The sequence below is a fragment of the Mus caroli genome, unplaced genomic scaffold (genome assembly GCF_978045245.1).
Source record: "Mus caroli unplaced genomic scaffold, Mus_caroli_1 scaffold_13, whole genome shotgun sequence".
Lineage (NCBI taxonomy): Eukaryota > Metazoa > Chordata > Mammalia > Rodentia > Muridae > Mus > Mus caroli.
The window spans coordinates 95,916,251-95,925,522 of NW_028227268.1; the positions used below are offsets into that span (position 1 = coordinate 95,916,251).

The window sequence follows — 9,272 nt, forward strand, 5'->3', positions numbered from 1 at the left end:
CCCAATTCTAAGAAGGGGCACAGTGTCCACACTTTGGTCTTCATTCTTCTTAAGTTTCAGGTGTTTATCAAATTGCACCTTATATCATGGGTATCCTAAGTTTTGGGCTAATATCCACTTATCAGTGAGTACATATTGTGTGAGTTCTTTGTGATTGTGTTACCTCACTCAGGATGATGCCCTCCAGGTCTATCCATTTGCCTAGGAATTTCATAAATTCATTCTTTTTAATAGCTGAGTAGTACTCCATTGTGTAAATGTACCACATTTTCTGTTTCCATTCCTCTGTTGAGGGGCATCTGGGTTCTTTCCAGCTTCTGGCTATTATAAATAAGGATGCTATGAACATAGTGGACCATGTGTCCTTCTTACCGGTTGGGACATCTTCTGGATATATGCCCAGGAGAGGTATTGCTAGATCCTCCGGTAGTACTATGTCCAATTTTCTAAGGAACCGCCAGACTGTTTTCCAGAGTGGTTGTACAAGCTTGCAATTCCACCAACAATGGAGGAGAGTTCCTCTTTCTCCGCATCCTTGCCAGCATCTGCTGTCACCTGAATTTTTGATCTTAGCCATTCTGACTGGTGTGAGGTGGAATCTCAGAGTTGGTTTGATTTGCATTTCCCTGATGATTAAGTATGTTGAACATTTTTTCAGGTGCTTCTCTGCCATTCGGTATTCCTCAGGTGAGAATTCCTTGTTCAGTTCTGGGCCCCATTTTTTAATGGGGTTATTTTATTTCCTGGAGTCCACCTTCTTGAGTTCTTTATATATATTGGATATTAGTGCCCTATCTGATTTAGGATAGGTAATCTTTTCCCAATCTGTTGGTGGTCTTTTTGTCTTATTGACAGTGTCTTTTGCCTTGCAGAATCTTTGCAGTTTCATGAGGTCCCATTTGTCAATTCTCGATCTTACAGCCAAGCCATTGCTGTTCTATTCAGGAACTTTTCCCCTGTGTCCATATCTTCAAGGCTTTTCCCCACTTTCTCCTCTATAAGTTTCAGTGTCTCTGATTTTATGTGAAGTTCCTTGATCCACTTAGATTTGACCTTAGTACAAGGAGATAGGAATGGATTGATTCACATTCTTCTACATGATTACAACCAGTTGTGCCAGCACCATTTGTTGAAAATGCTATCTTTCTTCCACTGGATGGTTTTAGCTCCCTTGTCGAAGATCAAGTGACCATAGGTGTATGGGTTTATTTCTTGGTCTTCAATTCTATTCCATTGGTCTACTTGTCTGTCACTATACCAGTACCATGCAGTTTTTTATCACTATTGCTCTGTAGTACAGCTTTAGGTCAGGCATTGTGATTCTACCTGAGGTTCTTTTATCCTTGAGAAGAGTTTTTGCTATCCTAGTTTTTTTGTTATTGCAGATGAATTTGCAGATTTCTCTTTCTAATTTGTTGAAGAATTGAGTTGGAATTTTGATGGGAATTGCATTGAATCTGTAGATTGCTTTTGGCAAGATAAACATTTTTACAATGTTGATCCTGCCAATCCATGAGCACGGGAGATCTTTCCATCTTCTGAGAACTTCTTTAATTTCATTCTTCAGAGACTTGAAGTTTTTATCATACAGATCTTTCACTTCCTTAGTTAGAATCACTCCAAGATATTTTATAATATTTGTGACTATTGAGAAGGGTGTTGTTTCCCTAATTTCTTTCTCAGCCTGTTTATTCTTTGAGAAAGGCCATTGACTTGTTTGAGTTAATTTTATATCCAGCTACATCACCGAAGCTGTTTATCAGGTTTAGGAGTTCTCTGGTGGAAATTTTATGGTCACTTATATATACTATCATATCATCTGCAAAAAGTGATATTTTGACTTCATCTTTTCCAATTTGTATCCCCTTGATTTCCTTTTGTTGTAGAATTGCTCTGGCTAGGACTTCAAGTACAATGTATAATAGGTATGGAGAGAGTGGACATCTTTGTCTAGTCCGTGATTTTAGTGGGATTGCTTCAAGCTTCTCACCATTTACTTTGATGTTGGTTACTGGTTTGCTGTAGATTGCTTTTATCATGTTTAGGTATAGGCCTTGAATTCCTGATCTTTCCAAGACTTTTATTATGAATGGGTGTTAGATCTTGTTGAATGATTTTTTCCGCATCTAACGAGATGATCATGTGGTTTTTGTCTTTGAGTTTGTTTATATAATGGATTACATTGATGGATTTCCATATATTAAGCCATCCCTGTATCCCTGGAATAAAACCTACTTGGTCAGGTTGGGTGATTGCTTTAATGTGTTCTTGAATTCGGTTAGGGAGAATTTTATTGAGGATTTTGCATAGATATTCATAAGGGAAATTGGTCTGAAGTTCTCTATCTTTGTTGGATCTTTCTGTGGTTTAGGTATCAGAGTAATTGTGGCTTCATAGAATGAGTTCGGTAGAGTTCCTTCTACTTCTATTTTATGGAATAGTTTGTGCAGAACTAGAATTAGATCTTCTTAGAAGGTCTGGTAGAACTCTGCACTAAACCCATCTGGTCCTGTTTTTTTGTTTGTTTGTTTTTTTTGTTGTTTTTTTTGTTTTTTTGTTTTTTTGTTTTTTTTGGTCTGGGAGACTATTAATGACTGCTTCTATTTCTTTAGGGAATATGGGACTGTTTAGATCGTTAGCTTGATCCTGATTTAACTTTGGTACCTGGTATCTGTCTAGAGATTTGTCCATTCCATCCAGGTTTTCCAGTTTTGTTGAGTATAGCCTTTTGTAGAAGGATCTGATGGTGTTTTGGATTTCTTCAGGATCTGTTGTTATGTCTCCCTTTTCATTTCTGATTTTGTTAATTAGGATGTTGTCCCTGTGCCCTCTAGTGAGTCTAGCTAAGGGTTTATCTATCTTGTTGATTTTCTCAAAGAACCAACTCCTAGTTTGGTTAATTCTTTGAATAGTTCTTCTTGTTTCCACTTGGTTGATTTCACCCCTGAGTTTGATTATTTCCTGCTGTCTACTCCTCTTGGGTGAATTTTCTTCCTTTTTTCTAGAGCTTTTAGAAGTGTTGTCAAGCTGCTAGTGTGTGCTCTCTCCAGTTTCTTTTTGGAGGCACTCAGAGGTTTGAGTTTCCCTCTTAGAAATGCTTCCATTGTGTCGCATAGGTTTGGGTGTGTTGTGGCTTCATTTTCATTAAACTAAAAAGTCTTTAATTTCTTTCTTTATTCCTTTCTTGACCAAGGTATCATTGAGAAGAGTGTTGTTCAGTTTCCACGTGAATGTTGGTTTTCCATTATTTACGTTGTTATTAAAGATCAGCCTTAATCCATGGTGGTCTGATAGGATGCATGGGACAATTTCAATATTTTTGTATCTGTTGAGGCCTGTTTTGTGACCAATTATATGGTCAATTTTGGAGAAGGTACCGTGAGGTGCTGAGAAGAAGGTATATCCTTTTGTTTTAGGATAAAATGTTCTGTAGACATCTGTTAAGTCCATTTCTTTCATAACTTCTGTTAGTTTCACTGTGTCCCTTTTTAATTTCTATTTCCACGATCTGTCCATTGATGAAAGTGGTGTGTTGAAGTCTCCCACTATTATTGTGTGAGGTGCAATGTGTGCTTTGAGCTTTACTAAGGTGTCTTTAATGAATGTGGCTGCCCTTGCATTTGGAGCATAGATATTCAGAATAGAGAGTTCTTCTTGGAGGACTTTACCTTTGATGAGTATGAAGTGTCCCTCCTTGTCTTTTTTGATAACTTTGGGTTGGAAGTCGATTTTATTTGATATTAGAATGGCTACTCCAGCTGGTTTATTCAGACCATTTGCTTGGAAAATTGTTTTCCAGCCTTTCACTCTGAGGTAGTGTCTGTCTTTTTCCCTGAGATGGGTTTCCTGTAAGCAGCAGAATGTTGGGTCCTGTTTGTGTAACCAGTCTGTTAGTCTATGTCTTTTTTTGGGGAATTGAGTCCATTGATATTAAGAGATATTAAGCAAAAGTAATTGTTGCTTCCTTTTATTTTTGTTGTTAGAGTTGGCATTCTGTTCTTGTGGCTGTCTTCTTTTTGGCTTGTTGAGGGATTACTTTCTTGCTTTTTCTAGGGCGTGATTTCCGTCCTTGTATTTTTTTTTCCTGTTATTATCCTTTGAAGGACTGGATTTGTGGAAAGATAATGTGTGTATTTGGTTTTGTTGTGGAATACTTTGGTTTCTCCATCTATGGTAATTGAGAGTTTGGCCTTGTATTGTAGCCTGGGTTGGCATTTGTGTTCTCTTAGTGTCTGTATAACATCTGTCCAGGCTCTTCTGGCTTTCATAGTCTCTGGTGAAAAGTCTGGTGTAATTCTGATAGGCCTGCCTTTATATGTTATTTGACCTTTCTCCCTTACAGCTTTTAATATTCTCTGTTTATTTAGTGCATTTGTTGTTATGATTGTTAAGTGTCGGGAGGAATTTCTTTTCTGGTCCAGTCTATTTGGAGTTCTTGTAGGCTTGTAGGCCTTAGTTCTAGGCCTTAGTTCTAGTTCTATTTGTAGTTCTTGTAGGCTTCTTGTATGTTCATGGGCATCTCTTTCTTTAGGTTTGGGAAGTTTTCTACTATAATTTTGTTGAAGATTTTGCTGGCCCTTTAAGTTGAAATTTTTCATTCTTATCAACTCTTATTATCCGTAGGTTTGGTCTTCTCATTGTGTCCTGCATTTCCTGGATGTTTTGAGTTAGGATCCTTTTGCGTTTTGTATTTTCTTTGATTGTTGTGCCGATGTTCTCAATGGCATCTTCTGCACCTGAGATTCTCTCTTTCATCTCTTGTATTCTGTTGCTGATGCTGGCATCTATGGTTCCAGATTTTTTTCCTAGGGTTTCTATCTCCAGCGTTGCCTCACTTTGGGTTTTCTTTATTGTGTCTACTTCCCTTTATAGGTCTAGTATGGTTTTGTTTATTTCCATCACCTGTTTGGATGTGTTTTCCTGTTTTTCTTTAAGGACTTCTACCTGTTTGGTTTTTTTTCCTGTTTTTCTTTCAGGACTTGTAACTCTTTAGCTGTGTTCTCCTATATTTCTTTAAGTGAGTTGTTTAAGTCCTTCTTGATGTCCTCTACCATCATCATGAGATATGCTTTTAAATCCGGGTCTAGCTTTTCGGTTGTGTTGGGATGCCCAGGACTAGGTGGGGTGGGAGTGCTGAGTTCTGATGATGATGATTGATCTTGATTTCTGTTAGTAGGATTTTTACGTTTTCCTTTCGCCATCTGGTAATCTCTGGAGCTAGTTTTTATAGTTGTCTCTAGTTAGAGCTTGTTCCTCAGGTGATTAGGTTAGCCTCTATCAGTAGACCTTGGGGACTAGATCTCTCCTTAATTTCAGTGGTCAGAGTACTCTCTACAGGCAACCTCTCCTCTTGCAGGAAAGGTGCCCAGATATCTGGTGTTCAAACCTGCCTCCTGGCAGATGTTGTGTTCCATTCTCCAGAGGTCTTAAGATCCCGTGGAGGGTCCTGTGAGGACCTTGGGGGTGTCCGGAGACTCCCCAGACCAGGAACCCCGGTGCTGCAGTGGACCGGAAGGGACTTGTGCCCCTGATCAGGCCGGGTTATCTGCTTCCTTAATTAATGCAGTCTCAGGTCCCACACTATTGGATTGGAGCAGATTCTGTGTTCCACTCACCAGAGGTCTTAGGATCCCATGGAGGATTCTGTGTGGGTCCTTTCGGGTGTCCAGAGATTCCCCGGACCAGGAATCCCGGTTCTGCAGTTGACCGGAAGGGACTTGTGCCCCTGATGAGGCCGGGTTATCTGCTTCCCTGGTTATTGCAGTCTCAGGTCCCACACAATTGGATTGGAGCAGATGCTGTGTTCCACTCACCAGAGGTCTTAGCATCCCGTGGGGGATTTTGTGTGGGGCCTTTCTGGTGTCCAGAGACTCCCCGAACCAGGAACCCCGGTTCTGCCCACAACTTTCTTCTTAAAACCACAAATTTTATCTCACTTCTGGAAGTATCTTCCCCCTGTGCTTTGTGTCTAATAATCAACGACCCAGGCAGTGTTCACTGCTCTGAAGCCTACTGCAGCCATGGAACAATATTCAGTCTTTAGAACATAAATTCAGCTACCTAGTAACAGCACTAGATTTGTTTGCTCTGGGATGAAAATATTTTGATGAAGTTTTCCCTCAAAAGTTTGCAAATACTGGAAGAAATTCTTATTAGAGATCAAGAATATTGATAAAATTTTCAGAATTGACTATGTGAGTCAGTGTAATAAAAATAATGAAAAATTATTTGGCTACTATGTCATTCTAGTTTTTTTCTATTGTTTTCCCTATTATGGAAACATATACATTGTTCATATTAATCTTATATAGATACGTTTCATTTTAACAACTTATTTTATGAGAAAGAATGTTTTTTTTTTATTTTATGAGCAAGAACGCATTGATGTATAGTTACCATATGCTTGTGGGTGTGAAGCCCCCTGGAACTAGACTTCCAGTTGTGAGATACCATATGAGTCTTGGAAAGAGAACCCAGGTCCTATGTAAGAGCAGCAAGGCCACTTTTATTTTGAACAAAATATGAGCATATTTATTTATTAGAATACTCAATAATAAACATGTTATCACTTTCTTCATGTGAGGGAAAATATACCTGATGTATGTTGTGGGAGAAACAGGATAAAGGCTTCCAGCACAGGTATGAAACAACTCCACAAGACCATTTACCAAGGAAAGGATGTTTCCTGTTAGCTTTGTCTCTGCTGTAAGTTTCAGCCAAATAAGCATGATTTCCACAGAATCCCTTTGAACTGATACTGCCTCAGATATGGAAGAATGTCAGATTACATACATCAGGAACACAGAGGACATAAAAAATGACACTTGGACATAAGCCTAACATTACCAAATTTATTCAAATGATAAGGGATGGGAGGGACTGCTACCCAAAGAAAGTTCTTCAGTCATGGTAACATTTATGGGGAACTTATATCAAAGGCACAAGAGATCAATATTACTGTCATCCTACCCTGCACAGTGGAAGAAGTTTGCATATGAAAGTATATACCATCCCTGGATTAAGTTTCTCCTGGTTCTTCCTGTTGATAAATGGTGACATTCTGCCTTTTACCTGTCTTAGGTATCATTTTATTTTTTTAAAAGGAAGACTAAAAAGTGATAGAAGAGGATGAGGAGATGATGAAAAACATCCCTGTTAAGACAAAAATAAAATAAAAATACAAAAACAACCAGATGTAGTACAATATAACAGAAACTGGGTGAAAATATTACATGCTAACAGACAATATGATCCACAAGCAGGGTAAGAGTAGACAGGAAAGGGCAGAGGCCACAACCTATACCAAGAGCCTTTCAATAGACTCCTGAATGGATTGGATCTGCTGCTTTAGTTCAGAGCCTTCTTTGATAAGGTAACAGAACAGGCGATGACCAGCCTGGAGACTTCACAGGCACTGGCCTGTAGCCACCTGTGGCCACAGGTTACTGGGTTCCTGAAAGGAAAAATGGGGTTTTGCATGGGAAAGGCTGAGAGAAATAACAAGCCAAGTCAAGTTCTCTGATCAAGGCCAATATTTACTTATGAGTCTGAGCTTATGGGGGGGAGGGTTGCCCATCTCCCACCATGTCAGGATCTCATTGCTTTGTCAGGATACCTATTTTGTCAGGATAGTGTCAGGAGAACAGGTTCAGCCTCTCAGCAGGTAGTGGTGTCTTGGAGGAAAGCTGCAGGTGTGGCAGGACAATAGACTTTACCTAGGTCAGAAGACTCCACCCTAGGTGGGTTAGCAACTGTGGCAAGCCAGGTCTGAGCAGCCTGCTCAAGGCTGGGGGAAGGGCACACAGGCCCTTCCAAATACTTAGGGGACACTCTTGTCTTCACACAGCAGAGTGGGGAGCAGGATGATCTTCAAGGTCAAGGTCTCACATCTGCTGCCACACAGTGAACTCAAGAGATGCCTTTGTTAAGAACTTTGGTGGCTTCATTGACTCCCCTCCATAGCTATTTGCAATTACAAGAGCTTCTGGGTGATGTGGGCATCTCCGAGGGAACTGGCCTTATGATCCACATCAACCTCAGTCATGGCTGTGGGGCACCGGGCTCACCGCAGCAGCGCTCTTAAGTACTGACCCACCTCTAGAGCACCCAAATGATTTTGCTTGCTTGTTTGTTTTTAAAAACAGCTAATATTTGTTTGTTAAAAATTGGTACAAGGACATATGAAAAAAGAAGTCTTCTCTCTCTTTTTTCTGTTTCTCTTCCTGTCTCTCCTTACTATTTCTAGAAGTATTTGTATATCTTTTCTCAAGAAAACTGCACACAGTAGTACACAACAGAATGATTCTTAAATAGAAAATTGGTACATCCCTTTTCCTATTGATTTTGTCAATTGATATAAATTATGTTAATTTATTTTAGAAGAAAATAATAGAAGTAGATCTTAAATGATCAGCTAATATATCCTGTCATTAAAAAGGGGAGCAAAAAGTGAGTGAGTTGCAGTAAAATCATTTGAAAAAGAAGAAATTAAGAAGTTTGAACATCTAAGTATTTGGATGTGTTCAAGTTTAAAAGTATGCATTTAATTATTCTAAGAGACCTGCAGAAGATGATTTTTTTTCATACGAGGTCCTTATTTTTATATAAATACAAAATTGTGTGTGTGTACATAACATGAAAGACTAATTAAAACTGTACAGTAGCATGAAAAGATCTAACCGATGGAGGGAGGACTGAGAAAGGGGAGGGTAGTAGTGGTGGAGGGGAATGTGTATAATGCAATATCTACTTCTATGAGATACTCTTATGTACCACAGTACCATGTATGAAGATTATATTCTATGAAATAGTTTCAAAAGAAAATACATTTCAGTAAATCTGACATTAAAGGAGATATGTTTAGTGACTTTATTCCCTACTTTTATGGAAGTCGTTGTATTATTTATACTTGAACTTTTGCTTTTAGCACATTGAATTTTTATAATTAGTAATGATGAGAAATATTATTTTAATTGCCATTTTAATCATTATTATTCAAAATCATTTCAGCATATGGCACCATGAGAATGCTGCTTGTGGGTTAGCAAAGATGACTTCAAAGAATTTAGTTGTGTTTAAATAAAGATCCAAAGCAATAGAAAATTAGTGTGGCAAATTATCTGCAGCTACTGAAAGCAATTTTTATTCTCTTTCAGTTAAACACTGTTAATTCTTAGGTAAATGGCCTAAAATTAGTTGTTACATATCTACCTATGTATACACACATATAATATTTGTAAAATATTCCAAAATCATAGAATTGAAAATGCCAT

At 38.5% G+C, this 9,272-nt stretch overlaps 1 pseudogene; it reads right to left on the reverse strand.

Annotated features, from left to right (window-relative positions):
• Positions 1 to 7,297: 7,297 nt before the first annotated feature.
• LOC110304370 (NHP2-like protein 1) lies at positions 7,298 to 8,044 on the reverse strand (annotated as a pseudogene).
• Between the last annotated feature and the right edge of the window lie 1,228 nt (positions 8,045 to 9,272).